We start from the raw sequence: 19327 nt of genomic DNA, 5'->3' as shown, positions 1-19327 counted from the left end.
CATTCCTTTATATCTTTGGATTGTGCGGTGAAACTCAAGTTAGAGATATCTGAGATGCATGGAAGTATGGTGATTGATACTCCTGCGAAGGGTTCAGTGACTACTACTTCAGTTTGTTTAAATTGTCCTTTGAGTATTTTTGGTAGAGACTTTGGAATGGACCTAGTGTGTCTTCCACTAGTGCAGGTTGATGTTATCCTGGGTATGAACTGGTTGGTGTTTAATCGAGTTTATATCAACTGTTTTGATAAGACGGTGATCTTTCCTGAGATTGAGGAAGGAAAGAGTTTGTTTCTATCAGCGAGGCAGGTGAATGAGGCGGTAGCAGATGGGGCAGAGTTGTTTATGCTGTTAGCGACTTTGGAGGCTAAAGATAAACTGGTGATTGGCGATCTAGCCGTGGTGTGTGATTTTCCTGATGTGTTTCCTGAAGAAGTGAATGAATTACCGCCAGAGCGTGAAGTTGAGTTCTCGATTGATTTGGTATCGGGTACTAGGCCGATATCGATGGCTCCGTACCGTATGTCTGCTGTTGAGTTAGCTGAATTGAAGAGTCAGCTGGAAGATCTGTTGGATAAGAAATTTATTCGTCCGAGTGTGTCACCGTGGGGTGCACCAGTGTTATTGGTTAAGAAGAAAGAAGGTACTATGAGGTTGTGTGTGGACTACAGGCAACTGAATAAAGTGACGATCAAGAATCGGTATCCTTTGCCGAGGATTGATGATTTGATGGATCAGTTGGTTGGTGCGAGTGTGTTCAGCAAAATAGACTTGAGATCGGGGTATCATCAGATACGTGTGAAAACTGAGGATATTCAGAAGACTGCTTTCAGAACAAGGTATGGACATTATGAGTATTCTGTAATGCCTTTTGGTGTGACTAATGCGCCTGGAGTATTTATGGAGTATATGAATAGGATTTTCCATCCGTACCTAAACAAGTTTGTTGTGGTGTTTATTGACGATATTTTGGTGTATTCGAAATCTGAAGAAGAGCATGCTGAACATTTGAGAGTGGTTTTGGGAGTTCTACGAGAAAAGAAGTTATTTGCTAAACTGTCAGAGTGTGAATTTTGGTTAGAAGAGGTTAGTTTTCTTGGTCATGTGGTGTCAAGAGGTGGTGTTGCTGTTGATCCTTCTAAGATAGAAGCGGTATCTAAATGAAAAAAAATCAAATTAATTAATCATTTGCCTCTATTTATTTTTTCTTGATGTTTTGACTAAAAAATAAAAAATAAAAGAAATAAAAATAAATAATAATCAGGCACGATAATGTGCGGAAAAATAAAATTAACGCGTTAAAATGATCTATGCAAAATAAAGTTCCGAAAAACAGACAGGTAAAGATAAAAAATTTCAATGAAAAATGTTAGGTTGAAAAGGCTCAAGATGATCAAAATGTGACCGCAAATGGAATCGAAAAAATTAAACGAGCATGTTGGGTTAAACCATGTAACCGTAGGTCAATAAAATTGACAGTCGTATGCCCAATCTTGAAATTTTTTGCCCGCTAGTTTTACGCGCATTTGAAAATTGATTCAACTGGTATGTCTATAAAATCAAAATTTTATTATGATATACTTTTTAAGCGTTATTCTGAAAGAAATACATGCTATGATATGCCGATGATGCAAATTCCATGATGAGTGTATCGATGTATTGATTGAGGGGGAAAATTGAGGTATGACAATAGACAGTCATATAGTTCACATAGATCATACATGATATACTAAAAAAGGGCAAACATTACTTTATTAATTGAAAGAGAATTTAAAGTACAAAAAACTGGAAAATGCGGAAAATTAAACACACTTAATTGATAAGAAAAGTAAACACATAAGTGAAACCACTACTCAGTATCGTCGTCATCATCATCAGTGAATAACCTAGGAGGTAGATACTTATGACTTTGGTGAAGAGATGAGCCAAGAATTTGATCTTCTTATGTGTCTTATTTTATCTTTTGATGATATCCTTGAGTAGAGCTTTGACATAAGGTGTTACCTGGATCTCATACTCAAAATCATCCAAAGGAAAGAGAGGAGAATCTCAATCACTTGGATGTCATAATTATGATTTTAGTGTACTTAAGTAGTAATCTCACAAGTAGATAGAAAAAAGAACAGAGAAAACACGAGAAGAAGAGAATAAGAGATTATGCAAAAGAAGAGAATATGAGTACCTATTTATAGCGATGGTTTTGATCGTTTGAGCATGCAAAAAGTACATAGAATCCATGATGATTCGTCCTAGAAAAGATTATAAGCAAAAAATTTAAAACAAGTGTGATAATCAATTATTATGGGAGAAATAATAGACTATTTGCCATCAAATATGAACATTTTGCGCGTTTTTCATCAATGCTTTGATTCAATTTGATTTAAGGGGAAAATATAATTTGATCTTGATTGAAATTTGAAATGTATACACCATATAATTAATTATCTCCATTGTTTTCAGCCTTCTTGTTCTTTTGGGCATTGGGATGAGATTTAGCTTTGGAATATTGCTTTTGGTACCCCTTTTACATTTAAATTGCACACTTTCTCAAAAATGCTTTAAAACTCAACAAAAGGGTTAGCAAAAATAATTATAATTGAATAAGAAATTAATAAGACATTTATCTAGAGGATTAATCAAAGTTTTATGATTTTTCAACCTCTATATAGTGTACTACAACCTTAAATCTCGAGTCAACTTGAGAAACCTTTTGGGGGAACGACAAACCACCGTCGTTAAATCCTTCTTTGTGAATCATTTAATATGAGGGGTTGATTTAAACTATAATATTGATAAATATATTACAGACTTATCTTCATAACCTACTAAGAGGCTACATGATCATGAATATCATCACAGTTATTAAGAAATACCCACAATGAGGACATCTTGATCACGTCCGTCAAAACAAACTATCAAAGAATATAATTTAATTGCAAGCATCATAATAATTAAATGCCATCAAAAAAGGCCTTATCTTGTATACTCAAGGTATACACCTTTCTTTTCACAACTTCATTTAATATGCACTAAGGCTGCAAAGCATTCTTTGAAAACAAATTAGATTTTCACCTTTGGTACATGTTCCATTGCAGAACCAAAAATGATGATGATTGCGAAAATTATGGCAGATCAAAGCTTCTGATGCACTACATTGATGTGGCATCAGTGATCGAAGGTTGAGATCATGATGCTTCTTGAACCAAAGAGATTAGCCTTGATGCAATGCCATTAATTGATGTTTTTTTATATTTGATACGGTGGACTCGGGGGGGGGGGGGGGGGTACCTACATGGTTAGCACTCCAACACCCAAGTCGATTTAGGGTTCAAGATAATGGTAGTGAAAGTGAAGATTAGAGATTTTGTACCTAAGAACGCTTTATAAAGCTATTTATACCTTGGGCCTGATGGAGAAGGCTGGATAATGGGCCTCGTGTTATTGGATCTTTGGTCAGTACGGAGTAGTAGGTCCCAGGTCTTTCACCGACACATAATCGTTTCTCCCAAGACTCGTTGTACATGTTTGATATCAGGAGATTATTTTAGTAGTAGTGATCGGCCTTAAAGGACGTCCTTCCAGTCGTCGGGTGACATGCATCGCTTTGGTTTTTCCAAAGCGTGATGCGAATGTGAGCATTAAATTCAATCCCATTATTGAAATGTTTTTCCATTTTACTTTGATATGTGATCTAAAAAGGTGTGTGGTGATGTGACATAACTTTCTGTGCACCTAAGTATTATTGTCTTCCCCATATGAAATTTGATCATTGATTAACCCTTGTTTCATGCTTTTAATCTTATACGTTCGATTACCTTTGCTTATATAGAAATGGAGAGAGATCGTGGATAAAACTTTTATCCATCTTGTAGATAGAGTTTCCCTTGTCTCTCTAAGTATTTACCTCTTATTTGAGAGCACTTGTCTTCTAGAGTAACATTCATTGCATGTTCATAATTTTAAAGCATTAAAGGTTCAACTATTCAGCCCCCTTCCTTGCTTCAGCGCTTTCTCCCTCATACATCAAAGTACTTTCTCTTCCCCTAAAATTTTACTCAAGTTTTTATCTCATTTTCATTATGATAACCTTATTATCATTCAAAGTGACTCAGAGGGTAGTGTTTTTTCGTCTTCGAAAAAGGAAATGGAGTCTGAATCGCATTCCTTCCCCTTTGGCAATAGGGCTTTAGAATTAGGAATTATCATTTTGAGCGATGATTCAAAGATGGGAGGTTCATTTAGAGAATCTCTTTCAGATGAAGCTCTCTCTATGAAAACTCTAGCATTTATGTTTCATGAAAAATTTGACGGGGGTGAAAATCTTGCCAATAGTTCGATGCCTCCTCATGTCTTGACCGAGGCAAAAATAGAGGTTACCCATTAAAGGAGGGAATGTACTGGTCTCTTTGTCAAAACATATCAAGAGTCAACTGGTCATGAACCTAGTGATGCTGAAATTGCTCGTAATATGGAGTGTCAGTGGCGGCATGAAGCCAAGTCCTGGGTCAATCCAAGTGACCATCATAAAATTGACATATTGGCTCGTAGGTGTCTTCGATTAATAGAGTCGGCGAATGGTAATAGGCGTGATTGGGTAGACGCTGAAATAGTTTGGACTCCTTATTTCTTGAACATCGTTGAAGTCGTGACACGGGCCAACATCACGGTTGGCAACTCCCTATATTAGGAGATTCTATTTGTAGGTCAGATTAGGAGGGTATGAAACTCTTTCCAGGATTGTTTGGTTCCTCTATACGAGTGTCTCTTCACCAGGTTGGGAATATGCCCACCCTTCTCTGATTTTGAGGTGGCCGCGATGAACCATCAAAAAGTTGCCCCTCGTAGCTTCATTCAGAAGCTTGGGCTTTTGTGACAGCATTCTAGGTTTATGTCGAGTACAAGTCTTGGAGACCGTTATTAGGGATCTTCTCCGATATATTTACTATAGCTCGTACTTCGCTAAATGATGCTAAGGATCAAGGATTAATCGCCCTTTGTCCCCAAGTACCTTGTCTCAACTCTCTCGCCTATAACTGGGTGATGTTTTGGAGAGTTTCATATTGGTGAAACTCGACAATTCCAAGGCGCATATGGCCTTCTGCTAATCTTCGACTCTAGTAGGAAGCTCCCGCTCTTGAAGAGGTGGTTTTTCAGAAATATTGGTCCAGATTTCATTTCTACTGCATTATCCCTTTTTATCACTTCGGGCCAACATCTCTGTCTCCTGAGGAAGTTAATGACACTCTATCAATGCATGTTTTCAGTCAAAGATATGGATCAAAACAAGTTAAAGAGGAGCAAAAATGAAGGATAAAGACCAAATAAAGATGAAAAAATGACTAAGTATGAAGAAATAAGGACTTAGTGAAAATCAGGTGGAAAAGGGAGCAAAACACGTGCAGCTACTAGAATAATCATGCACAACATTACACGCATGATAAAAAAGTAATGTCAACGTCACACGCACGATGCAAGCTATCACGCGCGTGATAGGTTCTTTTTCGGGCCTGTTCTGATGCATTATGGACTGATTTGACTATTATAAAAAATGAGTTTTTGGCGTCTTTTCAAGGGTTCGGTGTTTTCAGACTGAAAGTGACGGTAAATAGCACCAAGAGCGCTATTTTGAGAGCATTGAAAACCATTGGAGGCCAATTCTTCAAGGATTTTCATATGCAACCTTCATATCATTGATTGGTATTTGATTGTATTATTATGAGTAACTAAACATCTTTAAGTTAGGTTTTGTTTGGTAAACTTATTTTGGACTTGTTGAGACATATGTTTAATTTGTCATTGCATGAATAACTCGAGTTATATTTCTATTTAATTGCCTCTTTTTCTTAATGCTTTTTATGTGAGATACTCTTTTAATCTGATCTTGGGTATATAGGGAATACTGACCAATAGTCTATGTGTTGGAACTATGGTAGTTATTGTACTTATGCTGGTTGAATAAGGATAGGAGACCCCGAGTAGTGACATTTGAATTAATGTTCTATGACATCGCCTAATTTCACTTACGCTGGTTGAATAGGGATAAGAGACCCCAAGTGAGAATTAGTGAGCTATAAACCAAGGGATTGGGTATGGTGGTCGTGTTGATTCACCGTAGAAATATAATGACTTTCTCATTCATGTAATGCTTTAGGCATCAACAAGGGAGAAATAATAGATTTTAAACAAAACCTAAATGCTTTCATCTTATTTCAGAACAAGTTTTATTTTTCTCATTCAAACATAACACCTCGCCGCCCAAAGACTTATTTTTATATGAGAACAATATTGTTTTGTTAAATAACAGTCCCTATGGAATCAATATCTTTTTATTACTGCGATAGTATTGGTGCACATCCCGAGAAGTCATCAAATTTTTGGCGCCGTTGTCGGGGTCTGTTGATAATTTCAACAAGGAAACGCTTATGCAGCATTTTATTTAGTTAGTTTTTTATTTTTGTTTTTATTTTCTATTAAATTGTTTAAATATAGTGCTACTTAGGTACTTCTTATTTATGTATGTGCAACTCAGGATCAACATTGAAATCGTTTGATCCAGAAATTGAAAAGACTGCACGTGCCATTAGGAGAGTGGTTAGGGAAGAAACTATAACTCAAAGAATCTTAGTAGAAGAGACTTCACTGACTTCTTCGGACGCTGAAAAGGAAACCATAATGGCAGTCGTACCACCACCACCCACTATGGGGGACTAGTGCAAGAGAACTGATGAAAGACAGTTGTGTAGAGGGTTTGTATTGGCATACCCCGCTAAGTTTGATATAAATAATTATATGCTTTCAGGTTTAAGAGACAATTTGTTCGACATGATCGTAATTAGAGACCCGTGGGAGCATCTTGCTCGCTTCTATGAAATAACCTCGATGTGCAGGTCAACTGAGTTCACTGAAGACCAAGTCAAGATGAGGTTGTTTCATTTCTCGCTAATTGGAAAAGCCAAATTTTGGTTCTTTGACTTCTATATGGAACTATACGGAAATGGAAAGAACTGGAGGACAAATTCTTGGAGAGATTCTTCACCACCACTCAGTTTTCTGAAAGAAGAGCTAAAATTTCAAATTTTGAGCAGCAGGAAACAGAAACGTTGTATGACTCATGGGAAAGGCTTAAACTTTTATTACGCAGATGGCCAAATTATAACATGAATAACATGTAGTAAATGTATAATTTCATTATAGGTCTCAAGAGTCAAACACGCGTGCTTTTAGATGCTTCTATGGGAGGCACGATCAGAACAATGACCGAATCACAAGTTAAAGACCTGATTGAAAAGATGTGGTTTAATGAATATCGTTCAAAGAGTGAAAGCTTAGTAAAAACTGAAATTGTAGGCACACCAAAAGGTATGTTAGCTATTGATACTCATACTGCACTTTTATCTCAAATTGAATTATTGAATAAAAATCTAACTTAAAGCAGTTTGAGAAAAGATAACGCGAGTCAGGTACAAGCACTGATGTGTGATTTATATGGAAGAGGACATACAAATGGAAGGTTCTCTTTGGAAGGATCGAGTGAAGAATCTCAATTTGAATATTTATAGAAAAATAATCCTTATTCGAATACCTACAATCTAGGATGGAAGGATCACCCAAATTTCAGATAGAGCAATAATCATAATACAAGTGCTAGTCAGGGTATTCAGCAAAATCAACAAGCTCTGATCCAAAGGAAACCTTCACCATTGGAAGAGACCCTATAGAAATTTATCTAGGACACTCAAAGAAGTTTTGAACAGGTAAATAAACAACATTAAACAGTGAGTAAGAACCATGATGCATCTATAAAAAAATTGGAGATGCAAATTGGTCAACTATCTCAACAAATAGCTGTTTTACGTAGTCCAAGTGGAGGATTTACACGTAAAATTATGGATAATCCGAAAAATGAGACTCGCAACACTTTAGAAACATGTTTTGAAGTAATCACCAACAAGGTGAGGATGAAATCATGGAAGAGGAATTGATTGAAGAGGAAAAAGTAGGGACTGAGAAAGAGGAGAGTAAAAATCATAGAGACCAAGCTGAGAGGGAGTTACATTGAACAATTAATAGATAAAAACTCCCTTTGGAGAAGAACTAAGAATAAGATTCTTAATGACATTAATCTAGAACTACCCATGATGGGTTGTTTGCCAATTTTAAAGAGATGTTGACCAAGCTTCAGGTAAGTATTTATTTTCATGAACTTTTAGAGATAATTCCCAAGTTTGATAAATTTATGAAGGCATTGTTAAATGGTACAAAGAAGAAGTTGGACAAAGAGCATGTAAACTTGACAGAGAAATGTGATACGGGACAGCCCGAAACAATGCCACCAAAGCTTAAAGATCTAGGTAAGTTTACCATCTCGTGCACCATTGGCGGGGTAAAGATCCCACACACTCTATGTGATTTAGGATCAAGTATCAATTTAATTCCCCTTGATAAGGCTAAAGAATTGAATTTAGGTAAGATCAAACCGAGTAATATGACTTTTACCTTGGCTGATTTATCTGTCACTTACCCTCATGGTATCTTACAAGACATGTTATTACATGTTGACGGTCTAGTTTTTCCTGCATATTTTATGGTAGTTGACATGAAGGAAGATACGTGTGGTTCAGTGATTCTCAGAGGCCCATTCTTGGAAATTGGGAAAGCATTAATAGATGTGGAAACACTGAACGTATGTAGATATGAAAATCTTTTTTCGGGTGGACTTAGCTTGAAGTTCAAGGAAAAAGTGGTTTTTAATGTGTATGAATGGATACCATATGTATATGATTTGGAAACATGCTACCATATGGAAGAAAAAGATAGCAAGGTTGACAAAGGAAAGGAGAAAGGTCAATTATTCGGCGTGAGGGTCTCCCTTGTGTCTGACGTGCCTTAGACATGGACCATCAAGCTAATGATGGTAAAGAAGCGCTAGATGGGAGGCAACCCATTAGTAAGTAAGTGTTTACATTTTTTGAGTTTAATTTTGCTTATGAAAACATATATAGTTTGTGTGTTGTTTTGCAAGAAAGGAAAGCATGTGAAAGAGAAGAAGGAAAGAAAAACAAAAGAGAACAAGAGAACAAGAAAATCAGGAATCCCCGAGAAAAATCACGCAAGCCATCGCCATACATGTTAGGGCTATAATTCGCGTGTAGTGGCAACATAACGGGCGTGATAGAGACGTCGGGGGATATGTAAATCGTTGGTATCGCGCGCGCGATGGATACATAACCCTCGCAATATAGACGTTAGCTGGGAGACGTTTGGAAGACTGTTAGCATCATGTGCATGATGGATGCATAACACGTGGGATGATAACGTAAATATGGCCTATAAATAAAGATTTTGAATCTATTCTCATTACAACTCTCGATCTACTCTTTCTTCATCCAAAAGTTTCTCTGATCACCAAGTTCTGCTTCATTTTTCTTTGTGCAATGTTATTCTATTGTGTTGTTACAAGTAATATGGCTTCAAAAAGAGGAAGAGTTACTAGAGGATCATCTTCAAGAGCTGCCCCTGCACCGAATGCCCCCATGTTTCAGAATCTGAAGTTTCTTTTGGAAGCTAATGCGCAAAATATATAAAGTTAGTTGACTACCACATTGTGAAGGAGAGAGCGTTTTCATGCGAGAACCTGAAAAGCTTTGGTGAACTGGCAGAAATGTTGCAACAACGACAATGGGTAAGTTTCAATAATTTAATTCAAGAAACCAAGAAAACCATAGGGCTTTAGTTTTATGCAAATGCGGCTTTTAGCAACGTGGGCACTTACACTTCCTATGTGCGAGGTAAGTATATTGATTACTCTGCTAATGCGATTAACTTTCTATTTAATCTTCAAACTCCTCATTTATGTGCTCTTAGGACCTATAGAAATGAGCATAGGTGATAAACAAAGCCATGGCCTATGAAATACTTGAGGTTTTCTATAGACCAGAGGAGGAATGGGTAAATGAGCGTGGCTTAGCGCTACGACTTAAAACTACTGAATTTCGCCAAATTTCGAGGGCTCGGGCCTCATTTTTTATGCAGTCTCTAGAAGCCGCGTCTAACCAATCACAATATATTGTGAAGGGTATTTAGCACTTTTAGCTCTTTTTAGGGGAAATCCAATTGATTTGGGGCATTTAGTTTATGAAAATATTAAATATATGGCTAACACGGCACAACGAGCTTGTGGGCACTTTTGTGTTATTAATGAATTGTGCAGGAGAGTCGGAGTTCCCATCTACCCTGATGACGAGATAATAGGTCCAAAAGCACATATCAATGCTCCGGTAATTAGGAGGTTGCAACATAATCACCCAACAGAAGCAGCTCAACAAGATCACAAGGATTACCCAACAAAGAACAAAGAAGAATTCTACCAACCTCATGTGCACCAGCAGCCATTGCAAGTGCAAAGAAACCAATAGGCATCAGGGTTTCAGAGAAGAACAGAGGCTCATGCAGTGGGAGTTACAAGGTGGATAACAAAGGTTTCACCCACTTTATATGTTGAACCCCCGAGATTCGTGCATGTATTCAGAGACTTCTACAACCAACAAAAAGACCACATGCCTGCTCAAAGTTTAAGAGCACACTTTGAAAGCGCCAAAGAGATGGAGAATTACTTCACAAATCAAGATAAAGAGTAAGCAAGGAAAATAGAGCACATGATAGCAGAATGGACCTGACAAAATAATGATTTCAACAATACTATGAATGACATGCATGATCTTTTCCGCAATGATAACATATGAAAAGACATGTAGCTAGTTTTTTTTTATTTCTAGAAGTTTTCTTTATTTTTGAATGTATGCCTAATGAAAAGACGTTTATGGCTAACCAATTTGAGCTTAGCCCTTCTTTCGGTGACTTAGGCTTATTTATTAGCCATATGACTTGAAAGATTTAATCTTTTCACCCTCTCTTTGGAGTTAGGTAGGAATGTTAGTTCTAAAGTTGTATTAAAAATAATAAGTTTGGGTACTCTTGGAAGTGAGAAAAGTTTAAGTTTGTGGTTTGGGGACTAGAGAAAAAATGGTCAAAATTTTAAAATTTTGTGAAAATAAGGAGTAAAAAATAACTTCTTCAAAAAAAAGAGAGAAAAAGAATGGAAATTGAATATTGAGGACCATAATAGCAATGTCTCTAGTACCATTGATAAGGAAAATAGTGGGATGATGACAAAAGGAGAATTAGGTACCTAACTCAAAAGGTTTAAATCTACTTTCCCAAAAATGTCTTACCCGAACATAAGCCAAGATACAACCAAAAAAAAGTCCTCATATGTGTGCGTTTTGATTACTTTGACGAATTCTACTGGAACATGATCAAACTAAGTATGAATTGTTTTGCATGTTGATTGAGAGATTACCCTATCAATTGAGTGAGTAATGGTGAGATTAGAGACAGGTTGAGTACTTGTCAAAAATTGAGGATGTTTTCTGAATTTTTCGGATGGAAGTGGGAAGCTAGAATGATAGTCAGGTAAAGAAAATTTCATATGGGGATGTTCAATTGTTATGTTACCACTTGTTTTTTCTGTTTGGAATTGACAGTGCAGACAAGTTGCTTGAAGATAAATAACAATTCAAGTTTGGGATTGTGATGATACTCTGTCATTGCATGTTTTTGGTCGAAGAAACTAATCAAAACAAGTCAAAGAGGAACAAAAATAAATGATAAAGACCAAAGAGAGATGCAAAAATGACTAAGTATGAAGAAATAAGGACTTACTGAAAATCAGGTGAAAAAAAGAGCCAAAAATGTGTAGCTACTGGAATAATCATGCGTGATAGAAAAGTATTGTCAGCATCGTGCATATAATGCAAGCTATTACATGCGCGATAGATCTTTTTGGGCCTATTCTGAAGCATTATGTATTGATTTTACTGATATAAAAAGGATTTTTTTGGCATCTTTTCAAGGGTTCTGCATTTTGAGTCTGAAAGTGACGGTAAAGAGCACCAAGAGGATGATTTTGAGAGCATTGGAAGCCATTGGAGGCCAGTTCTTCAAGGATTTTCAGATGCAACCTTCATATCATTTCTTGGTATTTGATTGTATCGTTATGAGTAGCTAAAAATATCTAAGTTAGGTTTTCTTTGATGAACTTATTTTGAACCTATTGGGACATATGTTTAATTTGTCATTGCATGAATAATTGGAGTTATATTTGTATTCAATTTCCTCTTTTGCTTAATTCTTTTTATGTGAGATACTCTTTTAATCCGATCTTAGGCACAAATGGAATATTGACCATTAGTCTATATGTTGAAACTAGGGAAATTGTTGTACTTACGTTGGTTAAATAAGGATAAGAGACCCCGAGTATTAGCATTTGAATTAACATTCTATTGCATTGCCTAATTTCACTTAGGCTGGTTGAATAAGGGTAGGAGACCCCGAGTGTGAATTAGTGAGCTATACACCGAGGGATCAAGTATGGTGGTCGTGTTGATTCTCTGTAGAAATATAATGACTTTCTCATTCATGTAAAGCATTAGACATCAACAGGGGAGAAATAAGGGATTCTAAACAAAACCTAACTGCTTTCATCTTATTTTAGAACAAGTTTTATTTTTTCGCATTCAAACTCGACCCCCTCCCCCCCCCCCCCCCCCAATTGTTACTTTTTACACGTACACAACTATTGTTTTGTCAAATAGCCATCCATGTGGAATCAATATATTTTTATTACTGCAACATTATCGGTACACTTTACGTGAAGTCATCATAAGTGAAGATGAAAGAGGATTTACATGCCTGGTATCAAGGATTCAGATATGAAGAATGGTTTAGTCTCGGTGAAGTACTTTTCTTTCAATAAAAGAAACGTCAGAAAAATACTCACGCGATAACCATGCAAATCTTGCTTTGCAGGTATCATGAATCAGTTAAGTCAATTATTGAAAGCTTTGGTGCTTGAAAATGATCAAGGCCTTACAACCGACTTGTCCATTCCAGTGTCGGTGACACCTATTGTTAATTCTACTTCGGCTTCTGAGGCTCAGATTCCTGCTGTGATGATTTCCTCAGAGGTAGTAAAAAATATTGCCCCAGTTCCATCTCCTAAAATGGGTTATGCTCGGGGATCTTCACCTTTTCCTTCATAAGGAAATAGGGATTAAGGTGATAGTCCACCTACTCCCGTTGAAGGAGGTTCTCCCAAACAAGTTCGCTTGGCAAAGGGTGGCGAGCAGGATACTCTTACTCCTTTATTTCTACTTCTTACTATTCTTCCCTCTCGTATACCTAGCACCCTAGAGGAGTTTGCTTATACCATGGTTGTTGAAGATCTATATTTCATTTGGGGTTTGTCTGTGACTGATAGGAGGAGCATTTTTGTAGACAATTCCCTTACTTTGTTCAAGGCCGAGTCTCCTGTTTCTATTGTGGTTGTTATCCAGGGCGATGTTCTGGGCTATGTCAATCTTTCAAGGGAACAAGATGAACCAAAGGAGTTGTGTGGTGCCCTTTAGCGGGAAACTTCTGATGCTGAGAAGGAATTGGCTGATTTTTGAGAGGGTGCTGATGATATTCACTCTTTTCAGAAAGAGGTGGATCGGTATGGAAGATCATCCATTTTGGATGCTTAAATAGAGAAGTTGAAGGCCTCCCTCATTGATAGAGACAAATAATGTAAGAAGATTTTTGGAGATGTGTCTAAAGCGTGTAATAGGTTCAAAGCAGATAGGAAAGATATTCATTAAAGGAAGGATGCATGGGCTAATGCCTTATAGGTTCTCGAGAAATAGGCGATTGTTACTCGACAGAAGTATCAGGAATCCCTTACGCGGGTAGTAGAGGTCGTGAGTAGAGTTCATGATGAATGTTGGAGCAAGCTCATTTGTTTTGCCCTATCTTTGCTATCACTACTGACCAATTGGAACCTTTAGCCAATACTTCTAAGAAGGATATTGAAAGTGGTCATGGAGCTAAGGAGTCGGGTGCCAATGTCTGAGAAAGCAATAAAAGATTTTTTGGAACCCTGCAATTTTCATAATTTGTTTGTCGTAGAAAGAAATAAAAGATTTTTTGCTTAAAGTGTAAATGACCTTAAGTATTTTTCGGATCCATGTATGGTATTTTGCTTGTAAGCGTGTTGCGTTAAGACGTATGTGATATCTTGATGGAGTGTTGAGGTAGTAGTGCAAGGTTGTGCTCGGAAAATGCTTGCATAGAGAAAATGTTGGCATAGTTTGACCTGTCGGTGTGTCGGGTTAAAACTAGTGAAACATGAGCTCGACTTTGAGAATATACGCTCCTTATTATACATGTAAGTGTTTCATGCTAAACCAACTAAATGTGACTATGCCTTTATCACGTTTGTATGGATAAACTATAAGTCCAGTTAATCGTGGTGGTGTTCCAAATTATACTTATAGAAGAATGGCATGAAGCCGACAAGATGTGGCCATGCTTTGAACTGCCCTCCACATCATAGATGACCTTACCTGGATAAAGGTATAAGATCTTTGTCTTACCCCCAAGGAGATAGCTCAGATCTAGGTGGGCGTCTTCAGGCTTCACCACGCTCGTTCTTAGATTGGCTAGACCCGAGGGAATGCGCCAGCTACACGTGAAAGTGTGTATTTCTTTGACAAGGGGTATTTTAATGTTGTATTTGGACGTGCAAAGCATCTTTGATAGAATCCTTAGGGTAATTATTGTTGTAGTAATACATTTAAAGTGTCTCTGACTGCTCCCTTGGATTATTTAGACGCACGAGGCACTAGGGCGAATTGAATGATATAGTCGGGCGCTCAAAGCATGACTGACAACACCTTTGAATTCTTAAGATGCATGAGTTGCTATAGGGAATTGATTGTTGTAATCGGGCTCTCAAAGCGTGTATGATAACACCCATGAATCTTCGCGTGGGTTGAGTGCCAATGGGTTTTGATTGTTGTATTCGGACGTGTAAAGCGTCTTCGTTAGCACCCCTAGATCCTTAAGACGGACATCAACTGCATTGATTTTTCACTGATTCGCTACAATGTGCATTTGCATTTTAGTGCCCTAAAAGGGAACGAGGCAAAAAGCAAAAGAGGAAGAGTATAATAACAATATATATATATATATATATATATATATATATATATATATATTATAATTAATTTATAAATATGTTAATTAAATCTAGCTTTCGGCCGCAAGTGTATATCAGACGCTTCCCTTAGATGTGGTATTCGGGTGGCTTGATGATTGGTAAATTTGGAGTTCCAAGCCTTGGTTGGTGAGAGGTCCAACCTCTATTGTGTGTGTCTTGGTCTGGTATCGAGTTGAGATGGACTGGACTGCTTGGACTCGAACCTGCTTCTTTGATGATAAGAAACCCAACGCGAGTTCGTGTTGATGGCTCTTGTAGAGGTGGCCCTCTAATCTGGCCTTCTCTCTTGCTACTTGAATTTAAGCCGACCGCGCATCCAAATCCAAGGGGATTTCTACGTGAGTCTTGGCAGGAGTTTGAGATCAAGATTCTGGGCCGAACCAAACTTAAACTCCATGTGGCCAACCGAAATTCCCTAGATCCGAGATCAAATTCAGAGATCTCTCACGGCTTCTTCCCGCAATGGTTAAAGGTGGAGGCAAAAGATCGAACGATGTAGTGCCAAAGTTTGATCGGTTGAAGCACATCATTGGTCTGAAGTATTTCCATTGTGGGATCTCGCTTTCTTTGTTGGAGATGCTTTCGGATATTAGATATGAGATTTTGAATCAATGTTGTAGGAATCGGAAGTCGATTCTCACAGACAGCATCACTATTCTGTTGTAGAACCTAAAATAATGATGATTATGGAAACTATGGCTAAGCAAAGCTTCTAATGCACTATGTTGATTTGACACCATGAATTGAAGATTGCGATCATGGTGCTTCTTGAAACAGAGAGATAGGTCTTAATGCGATGCTGTTAATAAGTGTTTCTTATCTCCGATACGGTGGACTCATGAAAGGTACATGCATGGTTAGAACTCTAATTCCCAAGTCACTTTAGGGTTCAAGACAATGGTAGTTGTCATGGAGAAAAAAATACCCGAGCGTAAGGAACACTCAAAATATAAACAAAACAGCTCCGCCGAACTTTATTATTCCTGAAGAGGGAAAGGGAAAATATATATAAAACCCATGAAAAAAAAGAAACTGGTGGTCGCAATCAAATCAGATTCGGGTACCAGTTATGCAAGGGGAAGATATTAGCACCCCTCACATCCATCGTACTCGATGGGACCCATCTAGTTAGTTTCGTGTAAGAGTGCTACCATGATATAGTTTTCTAGCTTCTACTTATCGAGTGAGGAAAGAGAGAGAAATAAAGAAAAGAAAGACTTAGGGGTGTTTTAGTATTAATTTGCCTGACAAGATTTCGCAATCCTGCTCCTACGTATCTTCAGGTGCTATGAAGAACTCAAGGCATACGTATTTCTACTAAAAGAGAACAACTGGATTGATTGCTTTTAAAGAGAGTGATGCTTGAATCATATTTGAGCCATTAAACCTTTACTTGTTGCTCACTCTTGAAGTCTGAAGTCTTTGTTTGTTTCGTGTCGAAATGAATGTAAGATACTCTTTCCTAAAAATGTTTTCGGGGTCGCACAAGGGCAGAAAACAAATTTGATAAGTTTGAGTTGATTTTAAGAGGAGACAAACATCCAAACAGGGAGCTCTATTGGAGTCCTCGAATTCCTGAAAAGGAAGAGGCCTAAGCCCAATCACTCTCTTTTCATCCAAAAGTTTGTTTATGAAAATGTGTGGTGAATTAGGTCAAAGTTCATTAACTGAAGACGATTATTCAGACAAGGAGCTCTACTGCAATGTCCAAATAATTAGGAAAGAGAAGGTCAATACTCAATCAATCTTTTTATTCTATAAGAGAAATGACCTAATTCTGGTTATTATCGTGTTTTAATAGGGAAGATGAATGTTCGAACATGGAGCTCTTAAGCAATATCCTAACATTCGAAAAAGAGAAAGTCTAAACCTAATCAGATTCTTCCATTTTTTATTGTGAAAAACAGGGGGATGACTTGACGTTGGATCAAGTTTCTGAAGTTGATTTATGAAAAGAATTTGGATGTGGCGGGGGTTGCTCGACTTTGCATTTGATTTGGGAAAAAGATTCAACATTAGATCGAGTGTTTTTTTTGTTCTTTTTGTGAAAATGGTTGACTTTAATCTTTTATTAACAATCAATTGATACAATAAAGTAAATGAACGTGGTAAATTTATTACATATTTACGGGAATGGGGGTACAATTTGTTGAATGGGGGATACAACACAATAATTTAAACAATACAAATTCAAAAGACAATTGTAAAAGTAAAAAGAATCTTATTGTAAGAAGGCCCAAGAAAAAGCCAAGGGAGTCGAAGTAAAAATAAAAAATTGAACTACATAATTTAGCGATATGTTAAGCAATCGTAAAATGATTAATGTAGGAATTACCATATTTGAGGTCGGTCAACAAGACTTTATGTACTTAAACAATTTCTGAAGTTGAATTGAATTTTTAACTCCAAAATTACAGCCTGTGAAAAACCGATGGGATAAATAAATCGAATTTTTTATTTTAACAATTTAAAATGATAAATTTAATCAATAATAATAAATAAAAATAAACAATACAAATGATAATGATAGTAATGATAATTTAGTAAAGGCAATAATAATCAATAATCATACTCAACAATAATAATCAACAAAAATAAATGATAATAGTAATAATAATGACAATAATAATAATTAATTAATAAATCTTAATGATAATAAAAATAATCAATAATAATGATAATAATTATTATAATTGTTAGTAACAGTAATAATTAATAATAACAATATCAATAATAATAAACAATAATAGTAATAATCAATAATAATGATAATAATAGTAATAATCAATATAATAATGTAAGACCCTAATTTTGACCCCTAAGATCCCTCATGTCATCTCATAGCTTGACATTAACATTGAGATCACACCTTGGTATCATATTCACCTGTCATTAATTGGGTTTGCATTGGGAGAGATCACAAGCATTTATGATTGTATTATACTTTATTTTCTTTGTTTACTAACCAAAATACCAAAATATGTCTAGTGTAGCTTTGTTTCTTTTGTAGGTAGTGTGTATGTCCACATGTGCCTCATCAAGCTCACAACTAGGATTTGAGATCCTCAATGCAAGGGATCAAGTTAGAAAAGGTCCACATTGATTCAAAGTATCATATATGGATCCCCATGTACTTTATTTGTCATTTTTATCAAGAATTCATCAAGAGTTTGAAGCTTGTTTGTCAAGGAAGCCATAATTCATCTGGGTATCTTGTGTGCCTTCCTCAACAAGTTTATTTAATATTTGGTCAAATATATCAAGGGATTATTAATTTTACTTCATCATAAGCATATATGATCCTCCATGATCCCCAAAGAGCAAAAGAACTTCAAGTTTGCAAGTTGGTTCAAGGAGGTTGACCAGAGAAGTCAACTAGTCAAATCTAGGGTTCCCTAGACCCTATCTCCTACAATTTTTATCATATAAAATGATTCCAAGAGTAAAGTTACTATTTATTACATTCCAAAGAACTTTCATATTGTCATCAAGAGATAATTTTACTTGGAAAGTCATTTGTTATAGTGAACGATTATAGGTCATTTTGTTTGTGCTATAGATAGAAGGTCAACTTCTAAGAACCATAACTTCCTCAATTTTTATGATATGAAGATGATCCAAGTTTCATGACTAATTTCAAGATGTCTTATTCAACTTTTCTTCTTTGAGAAAGGTAAAATTCCACTTTCAAGGTCATGCGCCATGAGGAAACATTATAGGTCCATTTGGGTCCTTATCATTGAACAAGTAATTTTCCTCAACTTCTAAAATCTATAACTCCATCATGCTAGCTCCAAATGTTGTCAAATTTGTGACAAAATTGAAGATGATTTAAATATCTACAACATTTAAGAAGGAACCAAAGTCATTTGAAGCTCATAGCAAAAGTTATTTAAGGTGGAAAAAGAGGTCATTTGACTTTTAACTTAGAAAATTTTCAAGTATGTTTGATTCCTCCAACTTCAAGGCCAGGATTCATCATGTTACAAGATTCAAATGGAAAAATTCCTAACATCAATGTTGTTCTCCATGATGGTAGGTTTCCAAAGAGTCCAAGATCATTCCATTTGGACAAAGATTGAGGGACTTGCGTATAGTTTCTTTGCATGGCCCAATTTGGCAACTTTTGAACTCAAATATTACACACCTCTGCATGGATTCATGTTATGATCTCAGCATCATTTGCGCACAAATTTGGACTGTTTGCAATGATCATTTGGGCCTAAGCAC

The sequence above is a fragment of the Lathyrus oleraceus genome, chromosome 6, assembly GCF_024323335.1.
Source record: "Lathyrus oleraceus cultivar Zhongwan6 chromosome 6, CAAS_Psat_ZW6_1.0, whole genome shotgun sequence".
Lineage (NCBI taxonomy): Eukaryota > Viridiplantae > Streptophyta > Magnoliopsida > Fabales > Fabaceae > Lathyrus > Lathyrus oleraceus.
The sequence above is the reverse complement of the archived record's forward strand: the minus strand, read 5'-3'. Positions refer to the sequence as shown.